Genomic DNA, 26,580 nt, shown 5'->3' on the forward strand with positions numbered 1-26,580 from the left:
GCTACTACTATCATTTTTGGAGAAATAGATTAACAGTCAGCTAACTCTTTTTCTGGAATCCTATATCTTGTTGCATGATTCCCAATCTGGTTTCCATTCAGAGTTCAGCACTGAATCTACTTAGCGGAAGGTTTCAAAATTTACCAAAGAAAATTTGGATCTGGGGTGGTTAGCCATGGAATTCGTGCTTGACCTTTCAGTCATCTTTGATACACTCTTGCACTCAACCCTTTTGGATAGACTCAAACTGGCATGTAAGCATGGCCAGTCATTTGTGTGGTTAAAATCTTTCCTTGAGGGCAGAATGCAGACACCACTCCCCTCTCACATCCATTCTAAAACCACGTGAGTATGGAGTCCCACATGGCACAGCCCTGAGCCCTACCTTTTTTTAGCTTATCTGGAAGCATTGGCTAAGCTGAGTCCTGGGGATTGCAGGTATACACTGATCACACCCAGCTAATATTGTTTTTTCAGGAGCTTAATGACCATTCCCTTACTATTTTCAAACAGTGCCTGCAGAGAGTCGCAGGGTGGATGAATGCTAACTTTCTTAAATTAAATTCAGAAAAAAAATGAAATGTGTCTGCTGTTCGTTTTTGATAAACTCTAATTCCTCAGGAAAATGCCACATCTAGTTCTGAAGAACACTTGGGAAATGATTGTCTACACGATGCTAATATGGAGACTGGATTATCGAATAGTCTCTACCTGGGCCTCCACACTTCCCTAAACTAGAGACTCCAAATTGTGCAAAGTGCTGCAGCAAGACTGAGTCTGAGAATTTCTTATCGGCAATCAATCCTGCCTCATTTGAAACACTGGACTGACTGTTGATTGCCAATTGTATCAAATTTAAAACACTTAATTTTGCTTTTAGAGCATTATCAGGACATGGATACCCCTATTTAAGAAAACACTCCGGAAATACCATCAATTTAGATCTCTGAGATTGAACAACCTTAGACCTCGGCAGGTTCCAAAAATATTCAAGACCAGGAAAAGGGGCAGATCTTTTGTATTTCTGATGGCCAAACTTTGGAATGCCTTGCCAGTCAACCTTCGTATGGCTCCCTCGGAGCACATCTTCAAAAAGAGGTTAAAATCTTTTCTTTTTGATGAGGCCTAGATCATCTTGTCCTTATACCATCAGGTCAGTTTCTCTTGCTGTTAACGCCAGGACGTCTCTTATGAAGCAGCAGCCCTGCGCTGTACAAATGCAAATTGATTGATTGATTGAAACAGCAACATGGATAATTGTAGGATGCAGAACACAGGAACTGGACTGTGAAAACAGACTGCAGTACTTACAACACTAGCAGAAACAAGTCATAGAACGTGAAGCTATTAATGCTTATCTAGAGCACATGAGAATATAAATATTACACCTATGTTCATATTCTAGAGGTTATGGGAAAAAAAAGTATCTAGCATGATTTTCAGAGGAATAGTTGCCGAAAGTACAATTCTTTCATTGTGGAAAGCTGCTACCACTTCCATATTGGTTTTCACTCACCCATTCAGAACATACCTACTCGGACAGAGCAAATATGGCAAATCCTTTAGATGGCAAACAAGATGAAATGTTTTTTAATGGAAAGATCAAAAATTTATCACAATAGATTTATCTTCATGCGGATGGGATCATATGCCAATTGAATTTATGATTTGCCTATAATAATATTTTTAGATTGAATGCACCAAAAGAATGTGGGTGCTTTCTACGTCTGTATGAAAAAGCCATAAGTGCTCCACATCACCAAAAGATAGGAGACTGCCGCCCAAAGCCCACAGATAACTTAAAGGAAGAAGATTCATGTAGGAAAGCTAGATACAAGCAAACAGAACGACAAACACGACTCAATAAATACTTTTTCTTCAACTAATGGGCAAAGGTTAGACACTCTTATGAAAGGTAAAACATTAACAGTTTACAGCCTGCTGTGAGAAATACTTACGTAAATAAAAGTATGTAGATAAGGAATGCTGTACTACAAGGTTGAGTGTATGGAATTTGTGGGCAATTGGGTTCTACATTGCAACAATGCTTTATTAATTCTCCCTTACATTGGGGAGTTTGTCAGCTTCCTTTTGCATTGGGTATTTCTTGACAGCCACAGGGGACAGTAATCAGTTGGAATGGGGAAATATTCCTTTATGGGTCCGTTCATAACTATTTGTATGTAGTGCTTCGTGCCTCACGTTTTGTTTCTAACTTCTGCAATTCACTGACGTTACTTGCACCTAATGTATGGCACTCAATATGCAGACCTTAAAAAGAAGGATTACCTATTTTACCTGGATTCAAACCTGTGACGTTCAGATTACTGCAGATGCTGCTGTGAGCTTTGACTCAAGGTAACCCTTTGCAAGCCGCTGTACAGCAAGACTATTTAATCTGAAAATATCACCTTTATTGATGTTTGATTAATTATGAAAATGTATTACTCTGGATCAGTAATCAAAAAGGAATCTGACTAATGTAGAAATTACATGATAATATTTAATTCAAGTATTAGAGAGCCTTGTAGGGAGGACAGGCAGAGGGCATTTGCGGAGTAGTCACGTGCCTATCTTAAGCAAATGTGCTCTCAAGAGAGTACAGAATGGACTTCATTCATAGAGAAAGTAGGAAAAGTACAGGCCAAGATGGCTGCCTTTGCCAGTACATATTTTTCCTACTTCCTGGAAGTCACAAACATTGGCAGAAGTACACCTTGAAGGCTGCTCCAGGGACGTGTCTTTATGCAAACTCCTTGGAAGGCCATGTGACATTCCCTTCGGGATCAATAGTGGAGAACTCCGCCCATGTAATAGGATTCTCTGCGCAAAAGCACTTTTTTGATCACACTGAAAATGTTATCTGAAAAAGCCCTACCCTATACCCACACATAATTGTAGTGTCGTGGGGTACTGGGCCCACGATGCTAAATAAAGGCACAGCACACAGGTGTATAGTTTGCCGTTAGCTAGGAACTAACCCCGCCCAGAGCCCTGGGCTTTTTATTGCCATGCTCACATGGCCTCAACCTCGGTCGAGACCATTTCCAAACACTAGAACTGGGGGGTTGCTTGTAAGCAAATCTACCCCTATCGTGACAAGAGGCGTGGTCTGTCCCATCGCCTCTCGCGATATTACATTCCTCCTTAACCAGGAGACAAACTGAAATAATTATCAACATCATAAACATTACATTCTAGTCCTGACCGTTGACTACCGGTCATATCATGACAAAATGAAACAGTCTTACTTGGGGGTTGACCACAACAGCTCACCCTGGCTGCGAACCGACATCTGGTCGCCGATTAGCCACTGGTTACATAGTCTTTGTACCTCTGGGAGAGCTTGGGGCAGGGCCGGAGGTGATACCGGCCTTGACTGCCCCGCCGTTGCGAGTCTGGAGACTGGTCAGCTGGATCGTGAATGGAGGTCCCACTCTGCTCTCCTTCCGATTCCCGGGCTGATGGTGGTGAAGACTGCCGGTTGGTGGAGTGACCAATGGGGCTTGGCTGTCCTTGTCCAGCACTTCCGTTCCTCGGGTTTGCAGGTCTCCTTCCGGGAGTCCCATCTTGCTCAGGAGTGTCCACCGGGTCACCATCCTCTGTGGGAGGGACTTTTTTAAAGAAGGACACATTTCGGGTCACTGTCTCAGAACCTCTCAGAGCGGTCACCATGGTACCCTTGATGGCAATGACAGTCCATGGAGTCAGTTCGAACGGTGTCCGGAACTTCCCTCCAGGATGTCAATCTTGTACAAGTACCTGGTCACCCAGGGCGATGGGGCTTTCTAAGGTGTGTCTCCTTTGAGATGCCGCCTCGTTGGTTTTTGTTCGCCTGAGGTCTGATAGGTTCGGAGGGTTTGCGGCTTTTTTCCATGTGGAATGATGGGGGATGGTGTCCGTGACTGTTCGGCCAAAGCATAGGCGGCTTGGGGAGATAACTGTGGTACAGTGAGGGGTGAGTCAGTATTCTCGAAGAAATTGATACATGGCTCGCTCGAGGTTGAGACCCTCTGACAGCGCAATCTGTATGGTTTTGTTTAAATTTCGCATTAGCCGCTCTACCTCGCTGTTGGCTTGGGGCCACCTAGGCGTAATTTTGTGGTGCTTTATCCGATGGGATGCGAGGTACTCAGCGAGTTCCGTGTTGGTGAACGGTGGCCCGTTGTCAGTCCTGAGTTCTCCAAATAGATCATGAGTGGCGATCACCTTTTCGTGTTTGGGGATGACCTCTGCTGCAGATGTGGAGGAAACAAACTCTACCTCTGGGTATCTGGAGAAGTCGTCGACCACTACCAGCATGTGTCGTCCTCCAGGGAGACTGCCGAAATCCGCACTGACTCTCTCCCATGGGCTGCTGGGGCCTGCTTCGGTGACCACCGGCGCTGGTCTGCTTGGGGGACTTGTGGCGAGGCATGCCGGACAGTGTTGTATGAGCGACTCAATTTGGTGGTCGAGGCCGGGAAACCACACTTTACTCCGGAGTCGGTTCTTGGACTTGACGATCCCTTGATGCGCTCCATGGGCAAGGAGTGCTGCTTGTCGGGTGAGGTAGGACTAAGCGCGTACCGCGCAGGAGACATCCTTCCGCCGACACCGACAACTCATGACGGACCTGGTGTAACGATTTTAGCGTGGCTTGAGCTGTGGCTGTACGCCTGGGCGACGGGTTTTGGAGATGTTGCCAGTCTCCGAAGCCGACCGCTTGTATTGCCAATTGAAGGCAGTCGTCGTCTCGGGTAGCGGCTATGACTTCTTGCAGTGATATCGGGAGGGGTTGGGACCGTTCAACAACCATCCGGACGTAGTCCTCTGTGGCAGCTGCTTCTTCGGCTTCAGGAGGGGTCACTGGCGGGCATGCCGCGACGGGAAATCGGACGGGTAGCGCGTGCCGGGTCGGTATTCCACTTTCAGCTGTAACTCCTGTAGCTGCAGTATCCACTTTTCAATCCGTGGAGGAGGCCGGGACGATGAGCCTAGGAATAGCGGAATGAGCGGCTTGTGATCCGTGATGACTGCGAACGGGTGGCATACAGATAGATGTGGAAATGGCGGCACCCCCACAGGATAGCGATGGCCTCTCGTTCAATTTGTGAGTAGCGCTGTTCAGTAGGTGTTAGAGTTCTACTCGCATAGGCTACTCGCGCCCAGTCACCACAATCCTGGCGTTGCGCTAAGACGGCACCCAGACTGGTGGGGCTGGCATCTACGACCAGTTGGGAGTCATGGCGCGGATCAAAGTATACGAAGGTTGTGTCCGTGGACAATGCGGCCTTGGTCTGTTGGAAAGCTTGCTCCTGTGCTGGGCCCCAGGTCCAGTGGGCGGTGGCCTTTGTGAGCTCTCGCAGGGGGCCTGTCAGATCCAACAGGTTCTTGATGAACCGGCCACAGTACGTGACCATGCCCAGAAAGCTGCGGAGTCCGGTCACCAAGGTGGGGGCTGGCGCTTCTTGCACGTCTTTGACTTTGGCAGAATCAGGCCCAATGCCCCGGTCTGAAAACCGGTAGCCAAAGAAGCTTATGTCTCGGCGGAGGAACTCGCATTTCTCTCTGTGGAGTGTTAGGCCGCGGTCTCTCAGGCATGTGAACACTGCGTTGAGGTGGACCATGTGTCCTTCTAGAGAAGGGGCATGGACCAGGATGTCATCGCTCACATTGAGCACCCCTTCTAGCCCCTGCAGGACTGTTTTGATGATATTTTGGAATACTTCTGCCGCGCTGGAGATCCCGAAGTTCAGGCGTTTGTAGCGCCACAGACCGGCGTGGGTAGAGAACTTCGCGATTGGACGCGAGTCCGGGTGGAGCGGGACTTGATGATACCCCGACCGAAGGTTCATTTTTGAGAACCGTCTTGACCCTGCAAGCTCGCCAATGATGTCATCCACGTTGGCGTTAGGTGGCGTTCCCGTTTGATGGCGAGATTCGGGATCCACATGCCGATGCATATGCGGACGGCGTCGGGCTGCTTCGGTTTTTTCGCGACCACGATGGGCGACACCCAGGGGGTGGGACCTTTCACCCGTTCAATGATTCTGGCTGCTTCCAGCATGCGGAGCTCTGCCTCTACTTTTGACTGGAGATGGAAAGCAATTCTCCTGTGTCTGAGAGCCACCGGGGCGACTGACTTGTCTATGTGTAGGCGAACCGCCGGGCCTTTGAGGCACCCGATCCCGTCGAAGAGGGGTGCGAACTCAGATATCAGCCTGTCCACATCATGTGCTTGCACCACAAAAGCAAACTGGATGAGGCGCAGTTCTTGGGCTGTGCGACAGCCGAGTAGAAAACCTGAACCTTCTCTGGAAACGTAGATTTTGGTTGACCGACAGACATCATTGTGCGAGATTTCAGTTTGGAACAGTCCGCACATTCGGAGTGTGGTGTGTTAAATGGTAGCGGCAGTTTCAGTCGATAACCTTCCAAGTATTTGCCCGGCGATAATCGCCTCTCATACCACTCGATAATTTACCAATAAAAGAGGCAGGCGCCGGAGACTGGAAGGCAGGAAACAAGGTTTTATTCCGTCGGAGCAGAACACATCAGATCAGACAGCAAGGTATCGTCACGAGGTGCTCTAACTGCATCTCTGAGACCTGGTCTCTTATACACTGGTTTATTGCTTTATTACACATAGTACATTCTTGAGATTCTTTTGAAGTACGGGGGAATATCCCCTGGAGCCCCGGTTCAGATCCGATCCCACACATAGATACAGTAGAAGTTCCCACCCTACCCGCAGTGGGAGATGGCTATCGCGCAGCAGGGAATTCCGCTAATTCCCGGGGTGTGTGCAACTGGCCGGGTCTCAGGGGGTAGGGGCTTTGATCTACTGTAATCCCTTTGATGTGGGGTGTTTCCCTTACAGTAGGGGCAGTAAACTGCATCCGCAGGGCTAGGTGATGGCCTGGGACCAGTTCAGACAATGGGGCGCAGAGGAAGGGGGTTTATCAAAGGAGAGGCATGACCATGTATGGGTTGTCGGTTGGAAGTGGTTCCGTAGCAGGGTCGCGCAGAGGGAGAGGGTTTATGGCCTGTATGAGAGAGCGGGGGTGGCCGGCGCGCGGGGGATGCTTGCAGCGCCAGGGGAAAGCGCTGGCGGTCGAGGGTGAGCGGGGAGAGAGAGTGGGGTGCCTAAAATGGCGGCCGTGCATTCGCTGTGCGTGGCGCTGGGGAGGGGCAAGATGGCGCAGATAATGTTCAGTTTGCAGGCTAAATTTCCACAGTCCTCCCTTTTAACATATCTCGCCAGCTTGTCCGGCCAATATTTTCCTTTGTTAGCCTTTTAGTTACAGCATCGTCAATGTTCGTCACACATTTAAAAATACAGAGTCGTTAGGGTAGGCTAGAGTAATCTGACACATTTGTACATTGTCTCATACAGTTTGATAAAGTAGGCGGGGAGGAAGTACATTCAAAGTTGCAGTATAGTCGTGTACATGGCTGGTGTTGTATGAATATTACTATACAAAGTTACATTTTCTTAACTTCTCAGTGTACAGTCGGAAGTGAGTGATGCAACATCATGAAAACTTGATAAGAATAATAAGGTGGTTGGGAGAGGATTTTCAACTTTGACATGGGTTCTTCTTTCCAGTGTCCTTGTTTTATAAAGAGCTATCACTGGTAAGCTCTCATTGTTGTTCTTCTTTCGTTGGTACTGTTGAGCATCGGCGGTGGAGCTAAGGTCCAGCTCAAATCCGATTTCTTCACGCGGCAGGGTGTGACCACTCACTGTTCTTTGATCACAGTCCTGTTCCTAAACACAGTTCACCACAGGAACTTTTGAGACAGGGTGCCGCCCCCTTTGTTCCTCGGTAGTAGGTCAAAGTCATAGTCCAAATAAAAGAGGAAGAGAGAATGGGGTGGCATGGGATCGGATCAAAAATGCGGACCAAGGGGGGGGGGGGCAGAATCTTTTCAGCACTGGGCCCATCAATCGGGCCCGACGGGTTGAGACTTCAGGCACGCTGGTCAGTGAGCAGGGGCCTCGACGTAGCCCTTCGCGCTCCTCGTTCTGATAATGGTGTCTCATCTCACACTCTTGTTGCTTCGTCGCTTCCCCCTTGGTCGATGTCATAGATGTTTTATGATCCTCAGCCAGACTGTGCGTCACGTCCGACCCCTCTCTTCCGATGGCTGCAGGTTATCCTTGAATAGGTTATAAGAAACGAAAGTTTTTTTTTTTGAGATCTTGGCAGGGAAGACATTTACATATTTCATTCTCTCTCCCAACCACTGAGTAGTTGCGGAAATGCTCTTATCTGTTACTACATGATTGGTGCCTATTGACTCTGATGTTAATGTGCATGTTACTAGTCAATTAATTACTGCTGTGGTGCAGGGTTCTGTGGGTGTCCCTGTCCATCGTCTGGCCTTCTAGGTGTCGGTTTCAGCGCCTTGTAATACAAGGTTTGGTAATACCCGTAAGTGCGAGGTGCTATGGTCATGTGTTCACGAGTATCATTTTCATACAGCAGGTGACCCTTTATCAGTTTAAAACAGGGCCATCAGCTGTTTCGTTCGGGATACTCTGAGACGGCTAGTATAGGGCTGGAGTTATCTCTGGGAGAACAGGGTGCTTTAGACATTCTATTTCGGGCTAATTGGTCAGGGGTAGTTCTGGGTAGCGGAGATGGTATCCTTTAAGAACAAAAAAAACCACTGACATATAGTCCCCGTGTTGAGAGTCAGATTGGGAGACATCAGTCGTTTTACCCGTCCTTTCCTTCTCAGCTGATTAGGCTTAACGTTCGCAGAAAGGAGAGGTAGTAACGTGGTAAAGTATGGTCGTTTTTGTTTCTGTCAATTTGTTCGAACACCACCGTGTTCAGGCCAATTATACACTTACCAAAGAGGTGTATGTCGTTAATTTATTTAAGAAGAAAAGAGGGCGAGAAAGAGCCTTTTGTGAGGGAGGGGGAGAGAGAGAGTGAGAGGGAGAGAGAGAGAGAGAGAGAGAGAGAGAGAGAGGGAGAGAGAGAGAGAGAGAGAGAGAGAGAGAGAGAGAGACGTGTGCATCAAGTACGCTATTTCGGCATACATACGACACAAAACGAGAGAGACATAGGTAAGATAATAGGCCACTTGGTGCACACACAACATGGAGTAGCATGAGTTTGTTTCATGTAAGAAAACACAAGCGGGGAAAAGACATAAATTCGGTGGTCACGCACACACAAATGTTGGATAGGGTGTGATAGTACATGCATCAAGACGGGGACTCAGGGCTGCGTTGAGCACGGGGACCTTCTCCTTTCCTGTCCTCCATTCTTATGCAATGCTGCGTACCTTTAGTATTTGGTAGTTTATCTTATGGGTTGTCTGACCCTTTATTCTCCTCCCTTTGATCGGTGGACGAGTACTTCAATCATACAATGACGCTCACGCTCTCTTCAAGTGACCCAAACATGGAATGCATACACATTCATACCGTATAGTCGTAGTACACACGCACAATCATGTCATACAGTTTTCCATGTTCCCAATGATGATCTGTAATTTTTCGCACTATCTCGCAACATTTGTCTATGTTTTCCCTGATATTGAACTTGGTGCGGTCCGTGTCCACTCCACTTTTCAGTCGGAACTTCGTCGTGACCTATAGAGGGGAAAATAAGAGGGGAGGGGAGGTGCAGTAGTCAAAATACCTTAGCGCGCGTAGACACGAAAAAGTTCTACCTACCATGTACCAGGCTAGCCGCAGGAGTGTGTGATATCACGGACTTATTATTCTCTAGGTCGATGCGAAGATGTTCTAGTTCATTCATTTCCTGAATTCGGGTTCCCTGGTCGTACATGTATTTCTCAATTGGTCGTGTATTGTGGTGCAAGATACCATACCTTGCGTTCGGTATATACCTTATAGTTGATCATTGATTTGACAACTCTTTGAAAAGGACAGGCATGATGGGTACAAATTCCGTAAAACAAAAATATGTTAGGCAAATTGAGTTTGTATTATCGGTATGCTTTCGCTTAGGAGTAACAATCATTTATTCAAAAGAAAAACCTTCAACAACCCAGATGATTAGTCATGACATTGATTCAGTAATTCTTTTTAAGAAAAGCCCTTTATTTAAAACAATGTCAGTATAGAAATACGGGCCTACAGCCGCCATAGACCGGCCACAGTGTGAGAGGCGTCGAGCAACATGAGCAACACTGGATTAACATAAAAAAATCGGTTCCCCCCTTTCCCCCACCATCATGTGTGAAAGCATCGCATACATATATATATATCTCTTTTTAACACAAATGTCACGTGACTGGAACGCCACAAGGAGTTGTAGGCCACTCCTACATCAGCGCCATCTTGGGGCGGGGTCGGGCCAGTGCACAGTCTAAGTCTTTCCATGAATTAGCTGTTGGACCAGAATTCCTTTCGGTAGTTCGAGAACTTTCGTTAGCGTCAACTTTGCGTCAGCATGGCGTCACGGCAACCTTGTAGCAATGCCATGGTTCGTTCTTAGGGCGGGGCAGCAGGCGGGTTCTTCCGCCGACATTCTACTTTCTCACTGTACCAAGCGGAGGCAAGGTGGCTGCCGCCCCGGGGGGGGCAAAGAGAGCAATGGCGGTGGTTTTGTCCTTACCGGAAGTCCGCAGGAGTCGAATGTCAAATGACTCCAACCAATTCTGCAAGGCTGAGGGGAGCGTTCTGTCAAGAGTGGGGCCCATGCCCTAGCAAACAAGCTTTCGAGTCCAGAATTGTCTCACGGTGGGCCAGGCCTGGAGCCGGAGGGGTCAACCGCCGGAGTTCAATGGCAGCAGTAGCAGCAGCTCTTCGGTACGGCTATCGGAGAGGGGCCAACAGCAGCTACAGCAGCAGTTCAGATGGTACTGCCACCGGAGTGGCATCAGTTGCAGCGACAACAGCAGTCCGGAGGACATCATCATCGGAGTGGGCCCCTACTTACTTGGCTGCGGGGGCCCACTCCCCGCGTCGGGTGCTAGCGGCAGTCCTGGTGAACCCTGTCCTTGGGTGGTTGCCTGGCGGCCGCGTGCAGGGGTGCCGGCTCAGCCGATCGGCGAATGAAGTGGCAGGACGCAACTCAGCTGGCCGACGTATGAAAGATGCGGTTGGGGGTGCCCTCGTCTGCTGGCGAGCCTCCACCTGGGGAGGTGGGGGAGGCCCGTCCGCGTCGCCTCCCCCTGCCAGGGCACCAGTCCTCATTAAAGAAAGAAGAAGCAAATGGGAAGATCCGCACGGCGTGCCAGGGTGAAATTCAGCAGGCCGATGAAAAAGATGGCTGGGTGCAGCTTAGCTGGCCGGCGAGTAAAGGACTGTTGGGGTGCCTGGCAAGCCTCCACCTGGGGAGGTGGGGGAGGTCCGTCCGCGTCGCCTCCCCCCGCCAGGGCACCAGCCCTCCGGCGCTTCGTATAGCCTCCGGCCTATTCGCACAATCGTCCGCCACTGACGTCAAGGGATTTCTGCATGGCTTTTATAGCCCAAAATCAACTAAAAAGGACCGCCCAAAACAGGCCAATGTTGCAACTTCGAGGAAGGAGAGGCGAGGACGGTGTCACGTGGACGTAAATGCTTTGGGATGCAGGTTGCAGCAGACTGTCATGTAAATAGTTGTTTAAAACATGTTCTAACCTGTTCATTTTTGCCGGAATGTTGTTATACTTATAAAAAATGTTTGACCATACTATTTTGCTTGAGCGTTGTATGTATCAGCGATCTGGTTAGCGTATTCGGCGTTGCTCGATTGCACGTGATCCTAATCAAGTGTGGTGACGTTGATGGTGGGTATCAACAAACTTCCGGTTGTGTCTATTGGGGTCCCCATTTTTATTTATTTCCAGAAGGACCGGGCACTGGGATTTCCAGTGTCCGAACCCTTTACAGAACGCACATTGGTTCCCATCTAAGTCTCTCCGTCCGTTGTAGGGTGTAGGTGTATGGTCTCTAGGGGGTAGCTTTCTAGGGGCGGTTGGTTGGTAATTCTCTTTTGGGGGTTCCCTTCCTATGGTCACCCCTTGCAACTGTGCTATCATCACCCTCTCCTTTAATTCCTTTTTCTTCTTCTCTGACGCCCTATCGTTCTCGTCCTTCTGGTTTTCGTAGTATTGGGCCATCTGGAGAATTGCTGCGGGTTTGGAGGCTGCCCAACTACTCTCGCTGGTCTGTAGTTTCTGGGAAACTTCTGGCGACAGACCCTTTACATAATTCTGGACAAAGAGGTGGTGTCCGGTTGCGGTGGTCATGTCTTGGCCACTGTAGTCGGAAAACACAGTCTCGAATCGGGAGAAGTATTCAGACACGTCTTCCTGGGGTTTCTGGCGGCAAGCCGTCACTATCGACCAGTCTACCTTTCTTTCAGGGATTAGAGTCTTCAGCTTTTGTACAATCTTATCTGGGAGCTCTAGGATGGCTTTCGGGGGTTTCTGTCCTGGTTCTCGCTGTTTATCTATGGTATCGAGTTGTACCCAGGTATATCCGAACGGCTCAGCGTGGTCAACTTTCCGGATTTGTTTCCACACATCAGCCGGCAGACATAGCCCAAAGAACAAGTCGATATCTGCTAACGTCATTATCGTTGAGCCTAAGGCTGTACCTAATTCAGTGTAGAAGGCAGTCGGGTTCTTTCTCAAGTCGGGTAGGGTCTTTCTAAAGGTCAAAATATCTTGCCGGTCCCACGGCTGGTAGACCCAGTTATATACAACCCTTCCCTTCGCATCTTGGTGGTTGATGTCGTCGTGTGTTCCTTGACCCCGTGGGGGGACCCAGTAGGGGGCAGCTTCTTTAATGGGCATCATGGCATCGGCCCTTCCTCCCTGGGGTTTAGTTGCTATGGGGGTTTCTGTTTTGGTTGTTTGTCCATGTTCTTTAAGGTGTCGGTAGACCTCGAGTGTACGAGTGAAGAGGTTCGCTACATCGCCCTCTCTTTCTTCTCCGATGTCTACCTTTCTATATAGGGCCGCTAAGCCTTCGGGACCTTTATCGTGGTACCTATCCTCATATGCATTCAGGGCGTGATAACAGAGCCGTACGACAAAGTGTCGTCTGCGGTTGTCGGCATACGATTTATACACGTCCGTTATATACTCCTCACTTTCTTTTCGCTCCACCAGCGTCCCTACTATCTTGTCAATTCCTGCTCGTTCATCTTTAGTTAATCGATTCATTCTGGTGGAATCGTTCTTTCTCATCTCATGGTCATCTAGCGTTATAGCCGACGTTGGGTTCAGTACAAGAGGCTCAGCCGGCGCGGAGGCCGTGAGGGCCGAGGCCCCTGTACTGCTTTCGTTCGTGTTCGGGGGTTGTGGGTGTTGCATTACTGATTGGGAGGGTGCATACGGAGGGGGCATGTAAATGGTCGGGGGACCTAACAGTAATTCGTCATTCGTTTGCTGCTTGGAGGACAACACAGGGTAGAGCAAAGAAGGGGTCCTAACAGCGTACTGGCCTGAGGTTTCGGGCTCCTGTCTTAGTTTAGTTTCCCTTCTCTCCTTTATGTCTTCTTCTAACTTTTTAGCGGCAAGGTGAGCTGCCTTTCGTAATTCCTTTTCTGCTTTTACTTCTTCCCTCTTTTTCCGTTGCGTCGCTTCTTTGCGCCACATGCCAATACTGTCAAGCATAGTAGGCGTCGTCTTATTGCTACGCAGAGCTACTTCTACCGCTTCTATCTTGCGGTCGTCGAAGGATCCCATCAGTGGCCACTGACTTTCGGGCTCCTTCTTGGTATATTTATGCCACAGCTTGCTATAAGCCACGGCGACTAGTCCATATTTAGTGAACATGTCCTTATTAGGGGTGCCTTCCAGTGGAGCCGGGTGGTTCACCTCTAATAAGCGGTCCGGGCAGAACCAACTACCAATCAGTGGGGAGAAGATAGGCATGACGGGTTTCAACGGGGACAAAAGTCAGCACTACCTATCTTTTCACTGCTTGCAAAGACTAGACAGAATATCTCTATTCCTCGTTATTTGTAAGCAGAGAATACCTCCAAAGAACCAATATCGAACAACTAGTGTTCGGACAATCAATCAATCAATCAATGGGGAGATAAAGATAGGCACGACGGGTTTCAATGGGGACAAAAGTCTGCGTTACCTACCCTTCACTATTTGCAAAGACTAGACAGAATATTCCTATTCTACGTTATTTGCAAACAGAGAATATCTCAAAAAGCACTATTCTTCAAAACAATCAATGTTCGGACAATCAATCAATGGGGAGATAAAGATAGGCACGACGGGTTTCAATGGGGACAAAAGTCTGCGTTACCTACCCTTCACTATCTGCAAAGGGAGAGAGAGAGAGTATTTCTACTCCTCCCCGTTTGTAGACAGCGAATATCTCAAAAAGAACAATCAATGAGCAATACTAGTATTCAAACAATCAATCAATTATTTCGCACTTTTGTCGTGTTTCACGACCTTACCCGGACCGCATGGACAGTTTCTCGTCTTCCGCCTCCAGCGCCCGATCGTCCTCTATTCTCCGTATTTGCCGCGGCACTCCTGATGGTTCCCAGTCAGGACCGTAGATCACTCGAGAGAGGTCTGCTCGGAACCAGTGAAGTTCGGATGATCGGCTGCCAGACGAGGGTCTATTGGGCAGGAGCTCTCCCGATCGTTGCAGTCGTTCACTCTGTCGTCGGGACCTCTCCCACTGGATCCACGTGTCGCTGATGGGCCCCACGTTTGGGACGCCAATTGTTAAATGGTAGCGGCAGTTTCAGTCGATAACCTTCCAAGTATTTGCCCGGCGATAATCGCCTCTCATACCACTCGATAATTTACCAATAAAAGAGGCAGGCGCCGGAGACTGGAAGGCAGGAAACAAGGTTTTATTCCGTCGGAGCAGAACACATCAGATCAGACAGCAAGGTATCGTCACGAGGTGCTCTAACTGCATCTCTGAGACCTGGTCTCTTATACACTGGTTTATTGCTTTATTACACATAGTACATTCTTGAGATTCTTTTGAAGTACGGGGGAATATCCCCTGGAGCCCCGGTTCAGATCCGATCCCACACATAGATACAGTAGAAGTTCCCACCCTACCCGCAGTGGGAGATGGCTATCGCGCAGCAGGGAATTCCGCTAATTCCCGGGGTGTGTGCAACTGGCCGGGTCTCAGGGGGTAGGGGCTTTGATCTACTGTAATCCCTTTGATGTGGGGTGTTTCCCTTACAGTAGGGGCAGTAAACTGCATCCGCAGGGCTAGGTGATGGCCTGGGACCAGTTCAGACAATGGGGCGCAGAGGAAGGGGGTTTATCAAAGGAGAGGCATGACCATGTATGGGTTGTCGGTTGGAAGTGGTTCCGTAGCAGGGTCGCGCAGAGGGAGAGGGTTTATGGCCTGTATGAGAGAGCGGGGGTGGCCGGCGCGCGGGGGATGCTTGCAGCGCCAGGGGAAAGCGCTGGCGGTCGAGGGTGAGCGGGGAGAGAGAGTGGGGTGCCTAAAATGGCGGCCGTGCATTCGCTGTGCGTGGCGCTGGGGAGGGGCAAGATGGCGCAGATAATGTTCAGTTTGCAGGCTAAATTTCCACAGGTGTGGGTCCCAAACGCATACACTTGAACATTGGTGTTGCAGAGCGCTGGCGGGTTGGGCAGCAGTCTGTAGGCACAGAGGGCCATGAGATTGATTGTGGCACCGGTGTCAATGAGTGTTGTTACTGGATGCCCTTGCACTTTAACAGTGCACATGGGTGCAGCTTGCGGTGGTGCCAAGAGGGCATGTAGCATGTACACCACGTGTACAGCGGCGGCCTCATCATCGTCCATGTCTCCGCTCGAGGAATCACCAGGTATAGGCTCCAGTGCGCGCACTGGTCACGGTGGACCTTGAGACCGTCTTGATAGCCGTGAGCGACAGACTTTGGAGAAGTGATTGGTTTTTCCACAGGCACTGCATGTCTTCCCTTGAGCTGGGCATGCGCCGTCGTGTGGGAGCGGGTCTCCGCACCATCCACAGAGGCGGAGCTTAGGATTTTGTCCGGGTCCCTGGGCTGATGGTTTTCTGGGTCTCTGCTGTGGGCCTCGCGGATTGGGTTGAACAGCACAGACCGGTTCCTCTTTGATAGACGCCGGAGCTTTTAGTTCCATATGGGCTGCCCTGGCCTTGGACAATTCTTTGGAGAGTCCCAAGGTCAGTATGTCCTTCATCGCCATGTTGTGCTCTTCCAGGACGCGTTTTGAGGAAGTGCACCCCTGTATGAATTGTGCTCGTACCTCATCGTCTTCATCAGGCAGGGTGCACGTACTCGCTAGTTCCTTGAGCCGAGCATAGAATACGTCGACAGATTCTTCTGGGAGCTGTTTCACTTGGCGGAGAAGGAAACGTTCGTAGTCTGGGTTAGCATATGGCTCGAAGTCCTGCTTCGTGTACGGTCTTTGCGATTTTGTGGATTTCCGCGCCGCCCAGACGAAGGAGCATGGACCGCTGTCTTCGCTCTTTAATTTCCGCAGCTTCAAAGAATGTCTCCAGCCGTTCTACCCATTCCTTCCATCGCGCAGCTTGTGAAGGCGGCGGACCAGTTACAGAAAAAGGCTCCAGTGGTGGGACGGTGGTCATGGTGGCACCGCTGTGGACAAACCCAGGGACGCAGGAAGGCTATGCCGCGGCGTTTGTGTGGCACCAGAGCGTCGATGGCAGGATGAAACAAATATGGATGCCAAGCGGCGGTGTATTCACTGGTGGCTGACCAGCAGGAGATGGCGTTCGGGGCCACAATGGGGCGTGCACACTATGGGTGGCGGGGACCGACCCACAGCCACGGGTTGCGCTTCCAGAGGCGGACAGCAGCCCCAGCGCCAGCGGGGGGAAGGGACCCAACGGTGAGGCGGCATGGTGCTGTGCTGCTCGGTGGGGCCGGTGTAATGCTTGGGTTGAGTTCCTAGGAGGTGCTTGGCATCCACACCTGTGGGAACTGGTGGTGATTGGTGGCCAGATAACCAGGGGCACACACGCAGTGTAGGCGCTTGCAGCGTGCGACTCCCAGGCGGGGTCAAACACAGGCCATGCCGGGTGAAGGCCTCCTTGGGTGCAGTGGTGTTGACCAGCCAGAGGGGGCAGCAGAGCGCACGCGAGCCCTCACCGCGTTGAGAACGGCTCGCGGGGCACCGGCACACACGCTCCAGCCCTCCTTGATATGGCAGCACTGCAGGCGCTCTTCGATGTTGTATTTGGGCCGCCACGAGGCCTTGGCGACAGCGGTAAGCCTCTGGCAATGCTCGCGCCGAGCGAGGCACACCAGCAGGAGGGGCTGCTCGGCAACAGGTAGGAGCGCGGCGATGGTGGGTGTTTGGCACGGCGGGTCAGAGGTAGGGCAGCAACAGCTGACACCATCCCAACATCGTCGCCAGTGTAGTGTCATGGGGTACTGGGCCCACGATGCTAAATAAAGACACAGCACACAGGTGTATAGTTTGCCGTTAGCTAGGAACTAACCCCGCCCAGAGCCCTGGGCTTTTTATTGCCATGCTCACGTGGCCTCAACCTTGGTCGAGACCATTTCCAAACACTAGAACTGGGGGGTTGCTTGTAAGCAAATCTGCCCCTATCGTGACGAGAGGCGTGGGCTGTCCCATCGCCTCTTGCGATATTACATTAATGTAAGGTCGATCCACTTCTCTTCCCACCGTGGAAGTGGGTTTACGTTGGAAAGGGGAATGGGAGGAGTTTGTGAATAGGGAACAATGACTTCAAATATATCTACTTTGACAAAATTGTATGGATTTACATTTCCTACCGATAGAAAAGGGATGGCTCAGCTGTAGAGGCAGTATGCTTTGTGCAAATGAGAACATGCAGGCATCTAGAGTTGCTTGTGGCTTAACAGGCAGTTGTGTCTTCAAGGAATCAAGAAGATACCAGCACCCCTTGTAAGGGAATTGATCACAGTGTGACCTTTAAGTGATCAAATTCTACTTCGAGTGAATAGCCAACTAAAACACATAGAACAGGACGCCAAACACGACCAACCTGATTGGCCCTCTCTGCCTACAAAACAGATGTTTGCACTATGTTGGAGCGACTAGTTTGAAAGACCCTATTTAATTTCCCATGTATTTTGCATTTGCTTCTAAGGCATAGTTGCCAGCTACCAGTTCTCTAATGATACATGCATTCTCTTCATTTACATGCATGATGGCATTTGTTTATTTCTAGTAGCCAATCTTTCCTGCCAACCTGAAAATCACAGCTGTTGCTTTAATGTTTTCTCTACAAGTTAAAAATCAACACATGACTTATAATGTTTATGGTTCTGCATTGTACACATCTAACATTTCCAAGCAAAGGCAGGAACAGATGTTACTAACATCGGTTTGATGGTACTCAGTTTACCTATCTTGGAAGTGAGGAATGCTGAATTTGCATTCAGAGGAAGACGCACTGATCATATACTATGAACATTTTTTTGGATGCTGGATACCAAGCAACTGTCTTTTCTAGCCTTAACTGCTGAAAGGTCAAACACAAGAGAGTCCCTGCTTCCAGTGAAATGCAGCAGCAATCATCATAATAAATTCCAGGCAGCGGCGGCCCCTCCGCTAAGGCGGATGATCAATGCCCCACTGCTCACTGATCAGTTAAAAACGAAAAAATAAAATGATAATGACACAACGTTATCATAATTTTATTTGACTGTACTACCTCACAGTGGCGGCACCTCCGCTAAGGCAATGAGCGTCGCACCACTGAGTGGCAGCAATGAAGTAAATGAAAAATAAAATGATAATAACATGATATCATAATTTTATTTGTTCCTGCCGAGGAACCATGGGGGCGGGCTTCTCTGCTCAAAGAGCAGGGGAGGTTTGATTAGCACACTGAAGTGCACATGATGCGTTGGCCGTCCATCTCGGGACGACTAAACAGCACTTAGTATGTTCTCCACCCAGGCTGCATTACAGCCTGGGTAGAGAACATGCCCAGGCTCCCAGTCTCCATCTGAGCACCGAATTATGGTGCTCAGACCAATAGCTATGCTGCACTGCAACATTGTTATTGGCTTGGTAGGCCAATCACAACGGTGCATTCTAGCTTTATGCTTGCCAATGGGGAGACTGGCTGCTTCCTGTTCTGCCGACGGAGGAGATACAACATGGGACAGAGCTGCGTTGCGGTAACTGTATTTTTCTTTTTTACACCACCTTACTTCCTCACCCCCACCACCCCAGATTCGTGCTGGCCGCTGCTGCTGGCTCGGTTGGGGGCTGGCTGGGCTGTTCAGAGCTGGGAGAGAACTGGTAGCCACCTTCTAAGTGCACATGGCAGTTTGCTGGCAGTCTTGGGCTGGCCAAACAATCATCCGCACTTAGCATGTTCTCCACTAGGCTGAATTGCACAGCCTGATGGAGAACATGCACAGTCTCCCAGCCCCTGTCTGAGTGCTGAACCATGGGGCTCCGCAATGTTCCCTCTAATTATTTTCCTCTTGTGTACGGCAGTGTAGGGTCTCTGCACACTGCAGCCATGGCTATGTGCGCCAGGAACCAGACCGCGCGAGTGTGCAGCGCCAAATATAACTCCAAAATGTTGCTTAAAAAACTGAAAAGACGGTGCATTTCCCCACATACAGCGCAACGTTAAGGGTCTTAAGGAAGATTTGCAATATGGATGCACACGCTATGACATGAATTAGTTACACAGGCAAGTACACTTCAGGTTTACAAAAGCACAAGACTCCAACAGTGGTACCATCATAAGATTTTACTAAAGATTCTTAACTGGAGCACTGTTCATTGGGTGGGGAAATGTTGAGAGCCTATACAAGATTACATTTGCACAATAAGCTGTGGAATGGAATCTTCTTGCTGTAGTCTGCAGCGTTCATCTTCATTTGGAAACTTCAACTATTGCCAAATACTGTGGGAAACAGTGCTTAATTTGTAAAACAATAAGTGACAGGGTTCAAAGCTTAGCTCAGAAGATGTGCATTGTTTTCTGTCTGTGGCCCTTGATAAAAGTTTGTCGAGGAAAAATATGTAATGGTCCCCAGGGTGCAGTAATGATGGAATCCGCAAAGGTTCAATGGACTCTGGTGCCCCGGAGTTGTCTCTTAGAAGGTCTGGAAGGAGAGCTATCCAACCTGCTTACGTAGGGGAGTATTTAAGATAGATATACTCTTTACATTTTAAGAAACATGCAACATGAAACCTTTTTCACATTTATCTTTTCCCATATATATAAATATATTTGTATTATAAGTGGTGTTGTGGTTAAAGTTATTAAGGAAGGTGGGTGTGTGGCATTTAAGATGCTTATTTTTGTTTAAATCTGATGAGTGAAGGTAACCATGGTTATGGAATGAGGCTATGACATCTAGAATGCCTAGGGGTTTGGATACTGGCATATCTGGCCAACAGCTGATGGGAACATCTCCTGTACTTCAGATGCAAAGGTCTACCTTGTTTCACCCTGTTAAACATATATGTGGGTTGATCAATGCAAGACTGCTGAAAAAACACTCCCTGGAAAACAATATGATGTTAGAAACTAATGATTGGGATGCACTGTTTTCAACAGAAACATGGGCCTTGCAAGACTCAGCTATAGATTTTGGCTGGGCTTGTCCTCCGGGCTATAACGTTTTACATAGATGATGAGATGCCAGGAAAGGGGGGTGAGTGGCATTATTTTCAAAGAAAGTTGAAATTTTTCATTGGTATACCTAGATGAATTGGTAGGGCCACAATTAATGGCCTTTATGTTAAAAGAAGGATCAAGTTGTATATTCTCTTACGTTACCACCCACCAGGCTTGGTGGGCTCCTAACTACAATCATAGAGCTTGTTTCACACATGGCCCTTACACATTCAAACTTCTTCATTCTGGGGGACTTTAATATGTGTGCGGATGGGGAATCGTCACAATATTTTAGAGTATTGCAAGAATCCTGTGAAATATTGGGGCTGCAACAACTAGTTCAAGGGCCAACACATCAGGGAGGACATACATTAGATCTTATTTTCTCACCAGAAGATCTAATTTTGGTTGAGGCTATTACTCCCTTGTGTTGAAGCGACCATGCATTGGTGGCTTTTCATATAAAGGGAAAAGAACTCCAAACCCAGAATGGGGACTTTGCCAAAGCGAGGAGACGCGGAGCTTGGCAGAAACAATACCAAAACAAGGGAATGTTTTCAACCTTGTAATATGTTTTGATACCTTGAAGACAGTACATGAGCACTATGACTCCGTATACAATAAGATCTTAAAGACACTAGATAAGGAAATACCCTTCAAAAATAACAAAACCCATCAAAGGCCTCCAGCAACTTTGAACAAAGAAATGTCAAAAGTTTTTAAAAAACATGCAAATGTTAGAAAGGAAATGGTGGAAATTCTACCTAGAAGAGGATAAACAATTATTAAAGAACACCATGAATAAATACAAAACAGATGTACGCAAAGCACAAGCGAATTACTACACTACAGTAATTCTAGAAGTCGCAAAATGTTAAAAAAAAGACATCTGAAATCATGCATGGACTGACAAATCAAGAGTTGATTAGGCAAATGTTTAAACCTTCCCAAGCACTTTGTAATGATCTAGCTGTGTTCTTTGAGGACACAATTAAAAAGATACTAGGGACATTAACAATTCTCTCCCAATGATAGATCACTTCTTCAAAGAAGGCCTATTGAAAACTAGAAATAGTATTCCATGTTCAGATCAGTCAGTGCTGAATGGTCTCAGTATGGCTGATATTTCAATTAGTCACCCCATCAAGCTAGAGTCTTTTGACCGAATGACAGAAGAAACTTTAGAGCAAAAGCAATGTCTACCTCATGAGGCTCTTAGGTAGATCCATTACCACCTAGAATATGGAAGAACGTGGCTGAGGAGCTAATTTCACCCCTATTTCACCGCTATTACAGATTTGTAATCAATCATTGGACTTGGACCAAGTTCCCAGGTCCTGTAAAAAAGCAATATTAACACCCTATTAAAAAGGCCCACAGTGGACCCTGTGGTGCTTAGTAATTTTAGATCAATATCTCTACTGGCTTTCCTGTGAAAATTCTGGAACGATCTGTAAGTAGAATATTGTCAAATCAAGATACAAATTTCCTAGAGGAGGAGCAATTTGATTTTAGGCCATCATATAGTACAGAGTCAGCTTTGGTTCTAGCAATGGACGGACTCCAGATGACAGTGGATAGAGGGCAATGGGGGGTCTGAAACTATTTGATCTGTCAGACGGTTTTGACACCGTTATTCACAAGATACTACTGTCAAGATTAGTAAAGAGTCTAATTGATTGAACAGTTTTGAACAGGTTAAGTTCATACCTGCATTATAGATGTTTACCTCCATAGTGCTCTGAGTTTAAGCCATGGGACACTGCTAATAAGTGCCACACTGTGCCCACTCTGTAATAAAAACAGTATTGCAACATTGATGTCATCCATTTTGACTTTTTAAATGACCAGTAAGGCAATGGCAGAAAATGTGTCTATGTCTTGTAGGTTAAATGTCACGTTAGCTGCAGTGCGCATTTACACCACCCACATATAGGACAGAAATAGGTCTCTCAAGTGCTTTGGAAGGGCTGCAGTTTAAAGGCATTGCATTGGCACAAGGTAGGCAAAAGTTCATTCCATGTAAGAAACTCTTATTTTGATATATTCATAAGTCACACATGAAGTGTGCCTGGTGGGCCCTTGGGACAGGGTGAACTACATTTTGAGGTTAGAGTCAAAAAGTGGTATAAACGATTTGCTGCAGATATGAAAGTTTATTTTCATGAAAAAATACATTTCAGACCACAGGAAAACGTTTAATCAGCTCTCTAATGTCCCAGCGCAACTGCTGAGTTCTCACTGTAGGAACACGCCATGATGACACCCTCCAGATTCCACAACATGCACAGTTAATCAGCTCACTACCACTATTAGTGTGCTCTCACAGTGAAGTAAAATCCAAAAGCTATTGCAGTTTGCAGTCATTGCTGAGCAGGCATAGATCACATTAGAATCTAAATTTTCTATCTCACCTGGCAAAAATATTTCAAAGATATTTCTTACTTAGAAAAGTAACTTTATAAATAATATTTTTGTGGTGTGTGAGCCTATAGGACTGAAATCAGTTTTTCCCCTCTAGAGCTCAAATAAAGATCCTAAGCCTTGAAGTTCAGAGTAAAGAACTCTGGCTCAAAGGAAAAAATACTTTCTCTGAGCCCAATAAGCGCAGATGTGTGTCGGGTGTCTGCAGACTCTAGTTCCCATAGTTTAGGGGCCACAGCTGGGGTGGGACTATGTCCTTAGCTCAGGAGGAGGGGCAGCCAATGTGCTAAAGGCATCGTCCTGTTCCCCCAATGCAGGTGTTCGCAGACTCAGTTTACCTCAGGGTAGGGGCCACAGACTTGATTCCAGTCTGCAGCTGGGGTAAGACTAAATCCCCAGCAGTCTTCCGCCTGGTAGGTGTGGCAATCAATGTGCTAAAGGTGCCGGCCAGTTTCTGTTGCGCGGGTGTCTGCAGATTCTGTTTCTCGCAGTGTGAGGGGCCCATACGTGATTCCTGGATGCAGCTGTGGTGGGACTACATCCTCCAGCAGTTGTCAGCCTGGGAGGAGTGGCAACCAATGTGTTAAAGGTGCCCTCCAATTACTGCTGTGTAAGACATGCTCAGGCGCACACCTGGCCCAAGAGTGGTCCCGCAGCTGTGCACAATTAAGAAAAGAAAAGCAGAGTCTCAAATACGGCGTGTTTGAGACTGTTTTTAGGTCGAGCCTACAGCGCACATGCGCTGTCTGCAAGACCTTTTGGATTTAATAAAATGACTGTAGTCCCGCCTGCAGTTTACAATAGGTTCAATCCAGCATCGATAAGCTTTGCTGCCTTTGTACTCGTTGTGCAGCCGATAGCTCACTTCCGTTAATGGTTGAGGAGCACCGGCCAAGTACAGTTTTCTTGCGCTGGCATTTCTTATCTGTTGTTTGAGAAACTCATTTTCCACTGCTCCCCTTCACCCAGACATGAGTGCTCAGGTTGGAAGGGGACTTTACCCAACACCTACGCATCCAAACTTTTAAAGGAGGATTTTAAAAAAGAGAAAAAAGCAAAAAACGGAGGTGAAAGATCACTTATCTTTCCCTGTGTCATGCAACGTGCTCTCTTTGGAGCAGTGTCATTTAGAATCTCCTTTCTATGTGTCATGCAAGCACGGGCTCCATTTGATACCCTGAGGCTTAAGAAGAACCCTCGGAGCAAGTAGGTGCCAAAGAATAATAATTTCTGAGGCCGTTCATTGCCATGTTTAATGTAATCTGTGAGCCTGACTGCATCCAGTAAATTATTAAATGTTCCTGTTCCTCGTTAGCCAAACATAAAATATATATTCTTCCATGTTGGGAAGCCCGCTTTGGTGTGACATAGGATGATATGCGTGGAAAGCGCCACTGTGCCAACTTGCTGCATCTCGGAGGGCTGCAGTTTGCCGAGTCATCATGGGACTACAGGGGTTGTCATGCTTTTTGTCCTGTGCCTAAATTCTGTGCATAGACGCTCTCTGAGAATTCTGCATGTTCCAGTATAATTGATAACTTTTGTTGTGATTGCCTATTGCTGGTTGTCTGTCGTTTCAAGTAGACATACCATATGACACACTTCTCCTGCAAAAAGTAGAAAAAGGGTGATTTTTTTAACGTTCTTCATTAATGTGATGTGCGCTGCATTTGTCATTCCGTGCTTTTTTCTCCACACTGTGGACTTTGGCTAAGATGCTTGTACACTTTATTGGCTCTTGTGATACTTGTGTTGGCACGTTGGTTCTGTCAACCGTGCCACAGTAAATACAACGCACCTATCACCAGTGGTAAATGGTAAGTACAACTCAGGGGGTGGGGGGCTCACACACAAATGTGGAATGCAACTAATAAGAGAGTGAGACATGGTAGTGTTTCATCTCCTATTGAACATCAAAGATGCTTTACGACTTGCCGATACAATTTGGCGTAACTTAATAATCATCTGACTCTCATGAAACTATTAAATCCATATCTTTATAAATAAATAATGTTTTAAGCAGTAAAGAGCGACAGGACACTTAGTCATTAATCGCACGCTGAAACAATGTTTGATGTAACAAATGCAGCTAGTGTGTACACTGCTTTCTGGAGCGTGTGGTAGGAGCACGGGCATATCAGCCACAGCATGAAAAGTGTCTACTTGTTAGCAATTCTATTCACAACTGAAGAAGAGGTATATCTGTCTTGAGAATTAATATACTGCCAATCTCTGTATTCAGATCCTTCTTTCAGGCAGTCCGCAGTGAGGTACCCGAGTGAAAGCCTTCCTTTATGGTTAGAAAATGAATTATGCTGCATTGGCAAAGATGAAGTTCTTGTTTATGATTGCATTGAAGAACCAAATGTGCTATATTAATGCTTCTTTGTAACCACAGGTAGAGAGCTAGGCATTGCTGATTGCTGGTATGTGCAAGCAAACACCATCCAAGATGGCAACGTACAGATTGATAAGAAACGCAGTTGTTCCATATTTAGTGTAAAATCTCTCTACTTAAACACCATAGGACAATATGCACACATTTGTTTCTTAAAATAGCTCCAATGCAAAAAAAAACACATAAGTAAAAAATATTGTCATTTACAATGCCAATAGATCTAACTTTCACAAATGTGAGACCTAGTGCATTGCAAATGCTTGTTCTTTTCTTAACAGTGCACAGCTGCGGGGCTGATTGTGGGCCTTTGAGTTACTATTCATGTTAATGGCAGCACCTGTGTGCCCTGCAATTCACAGGAATACTATCTCAAAGGGTCCCAATCAGCCCCGCAGCTGTGCACAATTAAGAAAAGAAAAGCAGAGTCTCAAACACGGCGTGTGCTAAAGCACACATCGTGTTTGAGACTCCGTTTTCTTTTCTTAACAGTGCACTGCTGCAGGGCTGATTGTGGGCCTCTGAGTTAGTATTCATGTTAATTGCAGCGCCCGTGTGCCCTGCAATTAACATGAATACTAACTCAGAGGCCCACAATCAGCCCCGCAGCTGTGCACTGTAAGAAAAGGAATGCAGCAAGTGCAAGGGCCACTTGCTCATGAACGCGAGCCCTCCCTAAACCTAGAGCCATAAGGGAGACACTTACCTGCTGCTCCTTCGTCGACTCCCGCAACCAGGAAATTACTGTTTTTTGGGCCGCTAGCATTTTAAAAGCGGCAGCGTAAACGGTCTCGCAGGATGTGCTGTGTGTGCGCGCTAAATAACACACAGTGTACGCTTGGGGTGACTTCGGTGGACACACGCGCGCAGCTTATTGGGAACAGTGGTGCTCAAACCAATCTCAATGTGTCATGCAGCGTTGATGGAGCAGGGATTTGCAAAAAGAAACCCGCTTGTATCAAGTACCCCTGTAATACGTACTAACTTTAAGTAGAAAATAGAATTAACATGCTGCTACACACTCCACGTGGGGAAATCTGCTTCGCAATATGCATGGAATTAATCCTAACAATACGTAATCAACCAAGTCTGTGATAATATTGTGTGTAGTACGTGTTATGAATGTATTGCACTGCATATTGCATGTATATGTAGTATGTTGCTTTGTCATAATTATTAATGCTGCTTTTTTTGCCTATGCTATCCTAGGATAACTGTTAAC

This window comes from Triturus cristatus, chromosome 5_2 (assembly GCF_964204655.1).
Source record: "Triturus cristatus chromosome 5_2, aTriCri1.1, whole genome shotgun sequence".
Lineage (NCBI taxonomy): Eukaryota > Metazoa > Chordata > Amphibia > Caudata > Salamandridae > Triturus > Triturus cristatus.